Source organism: Panthera pardus, unplaced genomic scaffold (assembly GCF_024362965.1).
Source record: "Panthera pardus isolate Hobbes unplaced genomic scaffold, ASM2436296v1 HiC_scaffold_11, whole genome shotgun sequence".
In the NCBI taxonomy this organism is placed as follows: Eukaryota; Metazoa; Chordata; class Mammalia; order Carnivora; family Felidae; genus Panthera; species Panthera pardus.
This window is the reverse complement of record NW_026526666.1, coordinates 103,558,222-103,571,872: the sequence shown is the minus strand read 5'-3', so window position 1 is coordinate 103,571,872 and position 13,651 is coordinate 103,558,222. Positions and strand designations below refer to the sequence as shown.

The 13,651-nt window shown below is 49.3% G+C and overlaps 1 long non-coding RNA gene across 1 annotated transcript; it reads right to left on the bottom strand.

Moving 5' to 3' along the window:
* Positions 1 to 4,771: 4,771 nt before the first annotated feature.
* On the bottom strand, positions 4,772 to 6,309 carry LOC109274354 (uncharacterized). The gene is made up of 3 exons (XR_002083555.2): positions 6,102 to 6,309; positions 5,145 to 5,319; positions 4,772 to 5,055 (listed from the first exon to the last, which is right to left on the bottom strand). It is a non-coding gene; the product is annotated as an uncharacterized LOC109274354 (long non-coding RNA).
* Positions 6,310 to 13,651: the final 7,342 nt, after the last annotated feature.

Sequence of the window (13,651 nt, the reverse complement as noted above, 5' to 3'; positions counted from 1 at the left end):
TTGGAGAGCCACTACCTGGCTCACTAGTGCTCCTTTTTCGCTAAAGTTCTGGATACCTGTGCTGCTCCCAAAGACAGGGCACTGACACCAACACCTGTTCCCCATAGCCCATCACTGGGACATGGTCATTTGTTGAGAATTCCTCGTTGCTCTTGGACAGGGACCTTGGTGATTGTGATCCTTGAGCAAGGACAACCAGTCCAGAAGGATGAATAAGCAACTCTCTCTGCTTTTTTCCCCCCTGCATTAGAAGGTATCACTGGGCCCATTGCAAACCTGTAACTACCCTTCTGCCCTTCCTTCACTCCTGGGAACATGGTGGAGGGTGGGGAGACAGGGAAAGAGATGGAGAGAGAGAGAGAGAGAGAGAGAGAGAGAGCCCTGACATGCAAACTGCACAAGAGCCAGCTTTGGCTCCATTCCCAGGCCTGAGCACAGGGCCTGACAGAGAGCAAGATCCCAATAAACTGCAGGTTTAAACCCCGAATATCTGCATGTCTGGCTCCCTTACTTAATCTGGGGCAGCTCAGATGGTGCCTTGCAGAGACTTCACTAACCAGAGCATTGTAGAGAGTCCCCCAAGCTGTTGTCTCCCCCAGTCTGCTCCTCTCACTCACCACACCAGACAAATTACCTAATTACTCAATCTTCTTTTGAGTGTTCCCTGCCCAGAGGCAGAATTTGATTCATGGCTACGTTTCTGCTATCTGGAATGGTGCCTGTCACACAGGAGTAGATGACTGGTTGGCTTGATGGTTGGCTGGCTGGTGGATGGATGGATGGATGGATGGATGGATGGATGGATGTGTGAATGGGTGTAGAGGTGGATAGGTGGGTGGGTGGATGGAGGGATGCATGGATGAGTGGATGGTGGATGGAAGGATGGTTGGATGGATGGATGCATGGGTAGATGGATGGATGGAAGGATGGATGGATAGGTATATGGGTAGATGGGTGGGTGAAAATATGGATGGATGGATGGATGGATGGATGGATGGATGGATGGAAAGATGGACTTTTGAGGCACCAAAAAGGCAGGATAATTTGGTTATAGGTCAAATAAATTGGTGTGTGGAGGACAAAGAGGCTTGTGTTTTGGCCCTAGGATAGAGCTGGACCTTGGGATGCTGGTGAAGAGCTGGAGTTGTGCATTCAGTGAGTGATGAGCTTAGTCTGGAGAGAAGAGGGTCAAAGATGGCTCCTGTATCCTGGATGCAATAGTCTTCTATTGCTGCTGAAACAAATTAGCACACACTCAGAGGCTTAAACAATAGGAATTTACTGTATCATAGTCCTGTGGGCCACAAGTCTGACATGGGTCTCACTGGGCTAAAACCAAGGAGGCACCAGGACCAGCTTCCTTCCTGGAGACTCTACGGGGGAATCTAGTCCCTTGTGTCCTAGGACTGGGGTCTGTTTCCCTGGTGGTTATCAGATTCTGGAAGTCCTTGACTCTTGGCCTCTTCTGTGGACTGAATTATGTCCCTCCCAAATTCATATATTGAAACCCTAAATTCCAGTGTGGCTGTTTTTATAGTTGGTGCCTCTGAGGAAGTAATCAAGGCTAGATGAGGTCATAAGGAGGGGGCCCAATATGATGGGACTAGTGTCATTTAAAGAAGAGACACCAGAGAGCTCTGTCTCTCTGCCTTGTGTGGACACAGTGAGAAGGTAGCCATGTGCAAACCAGGAACAGGCTCTCACTGGGAACCGTCTCTGCCAGCACGTTGACCTGGGACTCCAAGCCTCCAGAACAGTGAGAGTAAATGTCCATTGACACCAGTAGCCTGGACCTTGAAGGCTGAGATGCCCCCAATTCCACCTTCAAAGCCAGCACAAGGGGGTGAAGTTGTTCTTGTGGTTTGATTCTCCCCTGATGACCCTCCTCTTTCCCCATCTTTCTTTAAGGGCCTGTGGTATTGCACTGAACCCATTTGAATAAACCAGGAAGATGTCTATGTCTTAAGGTCCACAGCCTCAATTCTACCTCCAAAGGCCCTTTTGTCACATAACATGGGGTACTCACAGGCTCAGGGATTAGGGTGTAGTCATGTTTAGGGTCTGCTATTCCACTGACTACATGGGAAAGAATGTGTAGCAGTTTGAACCAGGATGAGGCCATGATGCATGTTAATTTAATCCTTCTAGAGGCTACCTGCTGACTCTGAGGGGTAAGCAGTTTCCAGGCTATTTGGGGCTATTTGAGGGGTCACCATTCTACTACCTCTCTGACTCAAGGGCAAGAGAAAATCTTGAACCCTTGAAGCCCAACAAATATTCTGTAGATCTCCTGGGCTATTGAATTCCAACGACGCATACCTGGGACCCAACAAAGCAGAAAGAATGAATGTAGGCTTTTCATACATGAGAGTATTCCCCTTTGAGATCTGTTTGTCCATCCGTCCATCTGCCCAAGAAAACTTATTGGCAGAAAAAGTTTCTGGGTGTTGTATAGGAATCCTGGATGCCAGATGGATATGGGGGACCCTGGTGCTCATTCCAGCCCAGTGGGTCTTTCCAGAAGGGGCACTGGTTAACCTCAGCGAATAAACAAATCACCCCAGTGCTGCAGAAATGCAAACTGCCCTCAGAGAGGGGCTAAGAGGGCACTGCTGAGATCATTTAGTTGCTGCTTGGTTGGAAGAAGTGAGTTGCAGAGGATGTCTCTGCACTTAGCCTTGTTGGAAACCAAGATCCTCAGCTACTGATATGACGTAGCCTCTGGTCTCCAAGACCATCAGAGGCAGCCAATTAAACCAAAAATACTCCAGACAGCAATTGCAAGGGGGACCATGGGTTAGCTCAAAGCTTGTGCCCCCAGAAACTGCCTGTCATGGAGCACAAATGATGTGCTGTCCTTCCCAGAAACCCCAGAGTGAAAATGAGTTTTAATCACCTGTCCCCCTAACGCTAATCACCACCCATCAGCAGGACAGACCCTGCCAAAGCACATAATTCTCAATCACACAGGCTAAATAAATGAATAATTACAGGAATAAACTCAGCAGTTATTGCTAGCACATTAAGCATGGGATAGACTCTCTTTGCTCCCCAGTCTGAATGCAGAGTCCCTGGGGCTGTCAAACTCAGGCTGGCAGGGCCACTGGGAGGGACAAAGACTTGTACATCAGGCCTGTGTCCCATGCTCCTCAGCTGCACCTCTGATAGAGGGTCCAAGCCACTCTGCAAGTCCTCACTGGAGACTAGAAAAAGCCATGTCCCTCCTGAGAGGACCCAGAGGGCAGCTAGAGAGATCATTCATCCCCTAATGTGGTCAGGAACACATGGGAAAATGGACCACAGCAGCAGCATCCTTCTCTCTTGTCCAGAGGGCATGAAGCTTGTATGGAAAAGAAGCCAGAGGCTGGAGTCATGGACACCAGCCATGTCCCAGCCTGCTCGTTCTACCTCTGGGGAAACTGAAGTTCCCCACAGCCTTTGCAAGGAATGAGGCTCATGAACATGTTTTTATTACAACTAAAATGGCCTGTGCCCATTTTACCGCTGACCATGCTTGCTTGGTCCAGAACCCTCCTCAGTTATCCAATAGAGACAAAAACATGCGATTTTCTTCTCTTTCTATTTCTGTATTAAAGTAATCAAGTGGTGTTGTGTTCGAGCAGCTGTTTACCCAAAGGAATGAACAGAGATCAATATTAATATCTGGACACCTACACACTAATCTTTTTGAAATGTCAGAAAAAAATAAGGCATCGAGAAATTCTATTCTAGACATTTGCCAGTAATGGGAGCGAAACTCAATCTCTCTCTCTCTCTCTCTCTCTCTCTCTCTTTCTCTCTCTCTCTCTCTCTCTCTCTCTCTCTCTCTCTCTCTCTCTCTCTCTCACACACACACACACACACACACACACACACACACACAATTTCGTCCCCACACTCATGCTTCTGAAGGTGACCCATAGCACCTGAATGGACACCAATGGTCCATGTGGAACTCTGAGCTTTGAGAGTAGAGTTTTGGTTCTTTTCATGTGGAAAGATCAAAGTGTGAGCCCCTTTGTTCCGAGACTGGAGGGTGGCAGCCAGTTGACAACTGGAGAGGGGCCAGGCCCTCCACCCTTCTCCATGATGTTAGATGGATCCCTGAGCCAACCTGCACACATGTGAATGCCTTTTAAGGAGCATTCTCCAATACCATACTACAATTTTGTTACTAATCAGAAGCTCAGATGTAAACAGAAGGCACCCAGGGGTCCTGCCTGTATTTCTAAGTGATTTGAGAGCAGTGCTCAGGGGCCACCCACAGAAGGTCATTCTGGAATTAAGAAGCAAAGGGGCCAAGTGGGAGCTTGGTGGCTCTAGAGCTGATCCCTTCTGGAAGCAAGTGTCCTATGAGCAACCTGTTTCTCTCTTGAATGTCCTCAGTCACTGCCCCAGGAGGGCTGCTTGGTGTCCTTTTACTTCCTTGGCCCTGGAATCCTTCAACAAACACCAAGCCCTTTGGGGAGCCACAAAGAGAAGTCTTTGCTTGAAGTGTGCATGGTTCCCATAGCTTCCTTGTCCAGGACAGGTAGTCCTCTGCAGGCAATCTCCTCACCCCTCAATGGGGCTACGTGCACCAGCCTGTCTTCTCGGAGCCACAGCTCCCTCGTCTGAGAAGCAGCAGGGAGCAAAGGCATCTCTGGGTGGCCATGTGGGTTCAGGACGGCTCATACGATCTGCCTGATATAATGCCTGGAATATGACGGGGCCATTGTGGTTGTCAAGAGTACTAAAAATATTAATCACTACCATTTATTATTATTGATTCTTTTCTTCTTTTTATTGCCACCCACATACCTTGGATTGAATGGATCACCATGAAGGCCATCTGCCCTTTGTGTTTTGTCCCCTGACTACTACCTTCACTGTGCCCCAAAGGCCCAGCCTATCAGCCTGGGCCGACCCCCTATCAGTGAGGGGCCCAGCCCTGCTGATACTCATCGATGGGGTCTCAGGTGAGTTCCAGCCTTGCTGGACCTATGTTGTCTAATCCTCAAGGACAGGAGAAGCCTTCCACATGCATGTCCAGATTTCTGTGACCCTTGCAGACTCCTGTCAGAAGAAGAGACCAGACAAGGGAGATATTGAAATGGCCCCACAACCACTGAAGACACAGTGTTTCCCTGGGGCTTCTTTCCCACCTGTATTTTGGACCCTGGAATTCCGCTTCCTCCAAGTCGATGGAAAACAAACAAAGAACATACATCTGTGAGAACATGGTGGTCGACAGCTGGAGGAAATAAAGAGCTGGCTGGAGGCAAAGCAGCCATGGTCCAACCGCCCTAAGCCGGCACAGCCCTTTCCTCAAGGAAACCTCTGTGGAGACAACAGATAAAGCCAGTGTTGTATTAGTGTAAGTCTATTTTACAAGTCCAAAGTGATTCTACTTCATCATCTTAAAGCAAAATCAATAAGAAACAAGAATGAAAAACACCAAAAGCAAAAGGCAGAGACGTGTAGATGAGAAAAAAAGAAAACCACTCTGATAGGAATCTTGATTTCCCATATTGTGGGGGAAACATGGGAACTTTGGTGCAAATGGTAGCACTCTCCAGCATCCTGTCCTCGAGATGCCCTTCATTCAGGCTGATCCAGAAGCTTCAAAGAGGAGGGACAGGGAACATGTGTTTGAAGTAGAAACACTAAAAAGGACAGACACAGGCCTCATCATACATCCCCCAAAAATTGGATGAGAGGCACCGAAATTCACAACAGCTCTGAGACAATACAATGGTCACCGTCATCACCCCGGGAGTCACACGCCCCGTGCCTCACACCCTCGGTGCCCCAGCAGGCTGTGGGCAGCATGTCCGGTGGAGGAGAGCTGTCCTTTGCTGGTACCAAGTGTGCACCATTTGGAGAGCTGCAACTTTCCTGATCAGTGACACTGGATAGACCATTGAAACACAGGCACCAAGAGAAGGAAGTTCATCCCAAATTCTCCAGACATCTTTATTCATCCGAAATCAGTGGTTTCCAGGGTGTCAAAGATATAACATGTAGGAAAAGATGCCCATGGTCTGAACTTCTACCACTGGGGACTAAGAAGGCAGGGGCTCTTGAGTCAACCCTGATGGCTTCTCCACCTCCAGTCTCACCTGTGGCCCCTCACTCCTCTGCTTGGAACTCAGGGCCCACCTGCTGCTCCTCTGGGCACTCTTGTGGCCTCCCTTTGCCCAAAATTCCTTTCTGCCAAGTGTTCACACAGTTGGGCCAGTCTGGGCTCATGTGCCCTTTAAAGGAGGCTGATCTGAAAATTACTCCTTCCCACTCACCCACTACTGTCCCCCAACCTCGCCGTTTCTGTCCTGTTCAGCCTCTCTCCCTGCCTGGTGCATTGCATTCTATGTACTCCTTTTTTTCTATTTACTGTTAATCATCTGTTGCTGTCACAGTGGAATACATTGTTAGTGACCTAGAATAGGAACCTGTGATAGATCATTTAGTAGGTCAGGGTGGCTGGGTCATGGGGCTTAGGGATGTGGTCATACATTATTCTGGATGGTTTTGTGAGGGTGTGTTTGAAAGAGATTGATATTTTAGTTAGTGGACTCTGAGTAAAGATTGCTCTCCCTGACATGGGTGGGCTTCATCCAATCAGTTGAAGATCTTGATAGGAAAAAAGACTGGCCTCTCCTGAGCAAGAGTGAATTCTGTGGCAGACAACCTTCAGGTTTTCTCTGGGTCTGCAGCCTGAAGATTTTGGACCTGCCAGTATCCATAATCACGTGAGCCAATTTCTTACAATAGATCTCTCTATATGTATAAATTTTCTGTTGGTTCTTTTCTCTTTGGAGAATCCTGACTAACACAGAGAGCTCATAACTGTTGAGTGAAGGAATGAATGAGTGAAGGAAGGAATAAATGGCTTTGAGAAGGAAACAGGGATTCATGGAAAGCCATTCTGGGGCCGGGAGAGAGCCAGCATCCTCGTGGGCTTCCTGGTGCTCTACCTTTACCATGCGAGGTCTTGTTCAACCACTGAGCCCCCACCTGGAGGCTCACCACCTGGAGAAGCCATGCTGCCTCTTTGTCGTGGGAAGCATTTAAGCCTCAGGATGTCAGGTGTGGTGTGAGCAGATTCTCCTCCTTCGATGGTGAGGAAAGGATCATCCAGTGCTCAGAATCAGAGGACCCAATTACCATCTGTGGCCAGAGACGCAGCCTCCAGAGCCTTTGTTGTCTCGAGTCCACAGTGGGGAGAAGAGTAACTCCTACCTGCGGGTTGTCATGAGTAATGAACACAGGTGATGCGGGCAAAGGCTTTCCAGAGTACCTGTTACAACAGGCTCGGTGGTGCTGGATGCGTGCCTTCATCTACTCAGGTTGTTACAACAAAATTACCAGAGACCAGGTGACTTGCAGACAACAGACATTTATTTCCCACAGTTCTGGGGGAACAGATTCAGTATCTGCTGAGGACATGTTTCCTGGTTCATCAACAGCCAGGCTGTCTTCTGGCTCCCCTGGGGGGAGGGGGGAGGGAGCTCTCTGGGGCTTCATGTAAGGGCACTCATCCCTAATGACCTCCCAAACACCCCTCCTCCCAATACTACCACCTTCGGGGTTAAGATTTCAACATGTAAAATTGAGGGGGGGGGGGACACAAATGTTCAGTCTATAGCAATGTTGTTGCCAAAATGGAATATGTCGAATGTGCAAACGACCTCCCTAGTCCTTGTGCACCAGCCCTTCACAGAGCCTTCCATTTAAGGCGCCATGTTTGATCACTCATTGATTCATTGAACCAAGTGCCTACTGTGGCATCAGCCTGGCTCAGGGCTGTGGAGAAATCTGCCCTGGGTATGAACCACCATACCTCACATTTTTGGGGAGGTTGCAAGGGGCAGAACAACAAAGCAGCAAGATGGTACCAGTGTTCTGGAAGAGCCTGGGGGCAAGAGGAGGGACCTGGTTCAGAACTGCTGTTCCCAGCAGACCAGCCAGCATGAGCCCAGAGTTCACCATTATCACATCACACCAGTTGTCACCCACTGACTCATTTCCTGGTGCTGAATTATGAGGCTCAGGAGATTTTCCAATACCCTCACTCAATTCCGTAGATGAGAAAGCCACAATATCCAGACTCCAATTCAGAAACCTGGTGCCACGCTTACCCTTCAGCTATCTGCTTGCCCTCTCAAGTTTCTGGTCAGATTTGTGGTTGGGGCCGGGGTACCTCAACATTCCCATCTTATGTGCCCACTGGAATGGTGTCTAGGTGAGAGAGTACCAGGGCTCTCCTTCCCTGGAGGGCTGAACATTCAGTTCCAATGGCCTGGGCTACACACACCCATCCTTCTTAATTCAAACACCCTGCATAGTGAAGTGTGTCAAACACTCAGAATCAACACAAAATGAAATGTTTGACAGTGTGGCCTTGCCACAGATGACATCACAGAAACTTCCATGAGTAGCCTTCATTTCCTCTGGGTAGCAAGAACGCGCCCAAAGCTTCATTCTGCATCACAAGCAAGGTGGTCATCCAGGCTCCTATGGGCACCACCTCCTGGAACTAAAATCATAAAACCCAGTAAAACCCGGGGTTCTGATAGGGGGCCCGATCCCCTGAAGTCCGCCTCTTGATGTGGTTGACATTGACCAAGAGTGGCTGAGCTCTGTTATTCTCTATCTGATTGCTTCTACGGGTGTGGATGCCTTTAAACTATCCTCTTTCCTATTTGGGGTCTCTGTTTATCCTTCGAAATGGCCTGGCTAACGACTCCTATTTAACCTCCTGCTTTCCTTTCAGAAAAATGAATCCCATAAAAATCACTAGACTGGTGTCTGAGCAAACTCTTTGGTGTCATAAAATTTTGATGTAGAGGTTTAGCAAACGTGACAGGACGTTTTTGCGTGCCCTTCCAAAGTGTGCAAACTATTTTTGGTGTGTGGGCATTTACAGAATATTGCCAGAAACGAGCTCCCCCCCACACTCCTTTGAAAGGGGAAGAAGTGATGAGTCAGGCCACGATGAAACAGGTTCTGAGTCAGAAGTCATGGGTTTACCAAGTGAAGTACTTCAAGATAATGTTCAGGCACAAAGTATTGGAACAGAGACAACAAGGGCCAGGGGGAGTATGGACACCCAGAAAAGGAATGTGGGTTGTCAGTCACATGGCAGTTGCTTCTACTCTGAGGAGGTGAAAGGGCGGACAGGAACCCTGCCTGTAGTATACTTTGCTCATCATTTCAGTAGAGAAAACACCTGAGGTCAAGTACCATGTTCCCAGGGGAGTCATGTGACCATACACCGGTGCTGGGTGGGGCTACGGGAATGGGGTTCTTTTTATTCCCCACATCACCTGCAGGATTTTGTGCCCTGCATGATGCACTCATGAAGAGAAATTTCTTCCCGAATGGTGTCACATACACAGACATGGAGGTTCAAACAGCTGCCGTAAAACAAGCCCCAGAGCATCCAAAAGGAGGAATGAGAATTGTCTCAAGAAAGTGTAGCTGACCCTCCCCCACCCAGAGATGAGAGCCAGGATTTGGGGGAAAGAAGAAAATGACATTTATTGTGGGTTCCATGGGGAACAAGCCCGGAACAGGGCCAGACATGTGCAGGGTCACGTCTGTGAGGAAATATGAACACTAGTCTATGGTGGGCTTGCTATGCACCAGGCTTAGCCATTGACTGGCATTTAATCCTGCATCAACCCATTTTGCAGATGGGGCGAAGCCAAGTCTTGGTGCTTGCCTAGGGAGGTAGGACCAGCATTCAGACCCAGAGCCTCTGCTTCCCACACTGGGCTGGATGCTTCTAATTTACAAACAACTGCTCTCCTTGGGAGGTACGGTCTCCATTCTCCAGGAATGTAAACCGAGAAGGGTCCGGGAGTTTGTCCGAGGTCCCACAAGGACGGCAAGGGGGCTCAGATTCACATGCTGACTGGCTGACTGTCGTTCATGCTCTTTCTGGGACACCTGTGCCTCCTTGGGGCAGCTGGCATGCCCTGCCTGCTGTTCTCCAGTGAGGGACGGCTGGGTCTCCTGCTCAAAGGCAAGGCACCCTTTGGAGTGGAGGCCACCTTCACCACAGCTGTCTCCCTACCATCTTCCGGAGCACAGCAGGGCTGTGAGTCTGCAGAACTGGGTTGTCCTTACGCGCATGCAGCGTGTGGGTTTCCTGTTACTACCTCCATTTTCTCCATTATGCTTCAAATTACATGATCTATGTCGTGCTGTCTCGCCATTGATTCACTGGTTAAATTAGCTGCTATTTCTCTCCCCTGCATTACAGGCTCCGAGTAATTTGTTTATGACTCAAATGTTCTGTGGGCTCTGAAGGAAAGGCTAATACGCATTCATTACAGCCTGACATGATCACTGTAAATCACGAGGACTGCAGGTCCCAGCCAGTCTCCTGGTCTCCTTGGCACGGTATTCCGTCTTCCACCTGACCAGGGCAGTGCTGCGGAGGCACGAAGTGTACCCAAAATTCATGGAAGGGGTGTGCAGAAGGCGGGCTATTGATGTGTAAAATCTGTAGAACAGTCTCAAACCAGAGCCAAGATTGTACGTCTTGTCCTCTGCATGACCTTCGAAGAGCACCCAACCCAGGCCTCCTCCCTCACTCCCAGGCTCCCTGGGGATCACCATCTGTCTGACGTCACAGAGAACATGTACAAGTAAAGGTGAGTGAGGATGACTTCATGGTCTTGCTGCTCAGGGTCTCATCCCCACCCAGGGCCTCAGGTCCCCAGGACAGACGTGGCCCAGGTTCTCAGACGTGATGCCTAGGGCATCATCCCTGCCCCCCCACCTGCGACACGCATGACCCAGACTCTCTCTCATGCTTTGTTGCTGTTCCCATTTTGACTTCTCTCGAAGAGTCTTGTCCTCTGACCTGTCCACGGGGTCCCCACTGTTGGTACAGCCGCGTCCACCCCAGAGCTCTGTTCCCCACTGGATGGTGTGGTGCTCAAAAGAGTTTCCAGACCCGTGGTTCTTCTCTCATCACACCTCGCCCTGGTGAAGTGTGGGGTCTTGTTCCCCACCCAGCGCCTTCGCAGACAGAAATGGGATATGCGTGTCAACGTGCACATATGGGACACTTCCTGGTCGCTTATCCCACCAGTCCCTGCAGTGGGCTGAATGTTTGTGTCCCTCTCAAATTCAAATGGTGAAGTCCTAACTCCCAAGGTGATGGTGTGAGGAGGGGGGCCTTTGGGAGATGATTAGGTCCTGAGGATGGGTCCCTCACAAAGGGAATTAGTGCCCCCACAAAAAACCCCACAGGGCCTCCTCACCCTTCTGCCATGTGAGGGCACAGAGCAAAGATGCCATTTAATGAACCGGAAAGTGGGGTCTCTCCAGGCACCGAATCGGCCTGAGCCTCATTCCTGGACTTCTGGCCTCCAGACTGTGAGAGAACAGCCTGTCAGCAGCCCAGATGGACCCACAGTCCAGTGGCTCTCCAACAGGAGACACTCTGGATACAGATGAGCGATGGGTGGTGTCCACAGAGAACAAACAAGACTTTTAGACTTTCTAAGCAAAAAGAAGAGTTTTGTTGGAGTCCAAGTGAGGATAGTTGCCCAGGATACACAATCTTCACAAAGAAGAAAGTGCTTCCCTCTGGCAAAGGAACATTTAGTGCAGGGCTATATACATTTTTTATATAAAACTCATTAGACAAAGAACATTTCTAAGAGTTGCAGACCTTATCTTAAGTTTCTAGTATAGGCAGGGATGTGTGACTTTAATCTTATGGGAACCAGGGAAATTTCTTACTTTTTCTTATCTTTGTGTTCAGAATGCTCCTTTTTGGTTATTTTCTTTAATGATGCAGATGTACAATGTGTGCTTGGGGCAGGAATAGAGCACAAGTTTTGAAGTTTTGCCGAGTCATTTTGAGCTTGGTAGAAGTTGAACCGTAGCTTCCCTGGGAGCCCAGGAGCAGGGCCCACAAACATTAAAGTTAAACACGTCCTTTATGAGTGGAAGCGTGTTGAAGTGATCCCAGATGTCAGGTGTGGCCTTTCCTGGAGGTGGGCCCAGAGGAGCACCAGGTGCCTCAGGATGCCAACACAGAGTGGTGCTCCCCAAGGATCTGTGAGTCTGTGTTGGGTTCTCCTAAGGGAACACAAAACCAGGCCCATTTGTCCTAAAATATGAGGCTCCCATGCTAAAACTGAGCGCTAAGGGACATAGAGCATGCTGAATTGGCCCTGGGCAGGTGATGGATGTGAGGGGCAGGTGTGAGAGGTCATCAACAGACAGGGCTCACCTGGAGGACCTCTGCCTACAGATGGTGACCCCATCACTGACATGGGCCTGCGCCCAAGCCCCCCACCCCCGGCAGCTTCTCATGGTTGCTTCAGGGCACTGTCCTTTCTGATTGGGAAGGAGACCAGAGTATCTCCAGTCAACCCACTGGGAAAAGCCAGCTCCTAAAGCCAGAAGCTCAGGAAATTCCCACCGTGAATGACAGGTGCACCACGTTAGAATTTGTATTTGCAGATTTAACTGGAAACTAGTTTGTGACGCAATGTATGTGGTGCCTAGGAAGGAACAGTGTAGAGGAACAAGGATCGACCTGCTTCAACGCTGAAATCCGTGATACGTGGGTCTTCATGGCCGTATACGCAAAGCCTTATCTGTTTCGGTCTTACAGAATCATGCTTTACTCCTAATTCCACTGACAATATTCTACTTAAAGAAATGTCTAAACAAACCACATGGCAATATGATTGACTATGACTTCCTACCGACAGACCAAGTACAGAGCGATTGCCCAATGCCTTCATCGGTCATCGGAAACCCTAATAGAAAATCTCAAGTCAATTTTCAAGCCTTTATGGGCGTGGTGGGTACAGAGGCAATGCTAGCCAAAGATATTGGAACTCCTGGGACCAGGGTTGAAAATAAAGCTCTATAAAAAATGTCATCACTCTAGAAGCCAAAGCAGAAACATTGCCATCTTGCTCACCAGCCGGGACACTCCTTCGGAGCTCCCTCTGGGTTGTGTGTCTCTGCATCTCTGTAGGTTGTGATTCATGCCTGGGGCTGAGGCTCGGGGCTGAGTCACCTCCAGGACGTGGGGGAGGGTGTGGCTGGGTGACAAGGGCAGAGTGCCCCTGGCTGAAGCAAATTTTTCCTAATTGCTATCTTCCCCAACCCCATTTAAAGATGCAATGAAGGTGATTACAGAAAGCTCTTTAAGGTAAACCTAAATTAATGGGTTTATTTAAACTCATAATGAACTTTAAACTCTCCAAACCGGTAAGCTCCGGGGCTGGAATCACTAATTGCAGCGTTGGTGGGAGCTGGGGACCAGTTGCTGGGCCTGGCAGCTGAGCGCTTAGCTGGGGGGGACAGTCCATTCATTATCCGGGTTTCTGGGAAACAGTGACCAATTACTCCATCTGCTCAGCATTTCTCTTCCCCAAACAGACAAATTAAGCCCTCGACCAGAGTCCCAAACATCAAGTCCTCTGGGAGCTTAGGCTGCCCCTACGCAGAGAGGCTCCAAATGTAAAAGAAATCAGAAAAGAGGTATCTCCGTGGAAGGGTTGCGGGGAGGCCCGAGGCTTGTCGGCTGGGAACAAGGCCAGAATGCTCCCTTTTGCTGAAAGAGATTTTCTCGTGCCCGTGGCCAACCTGCAGACACTCTGGAGGACCCCCAGTGGGGCTGGTGTCC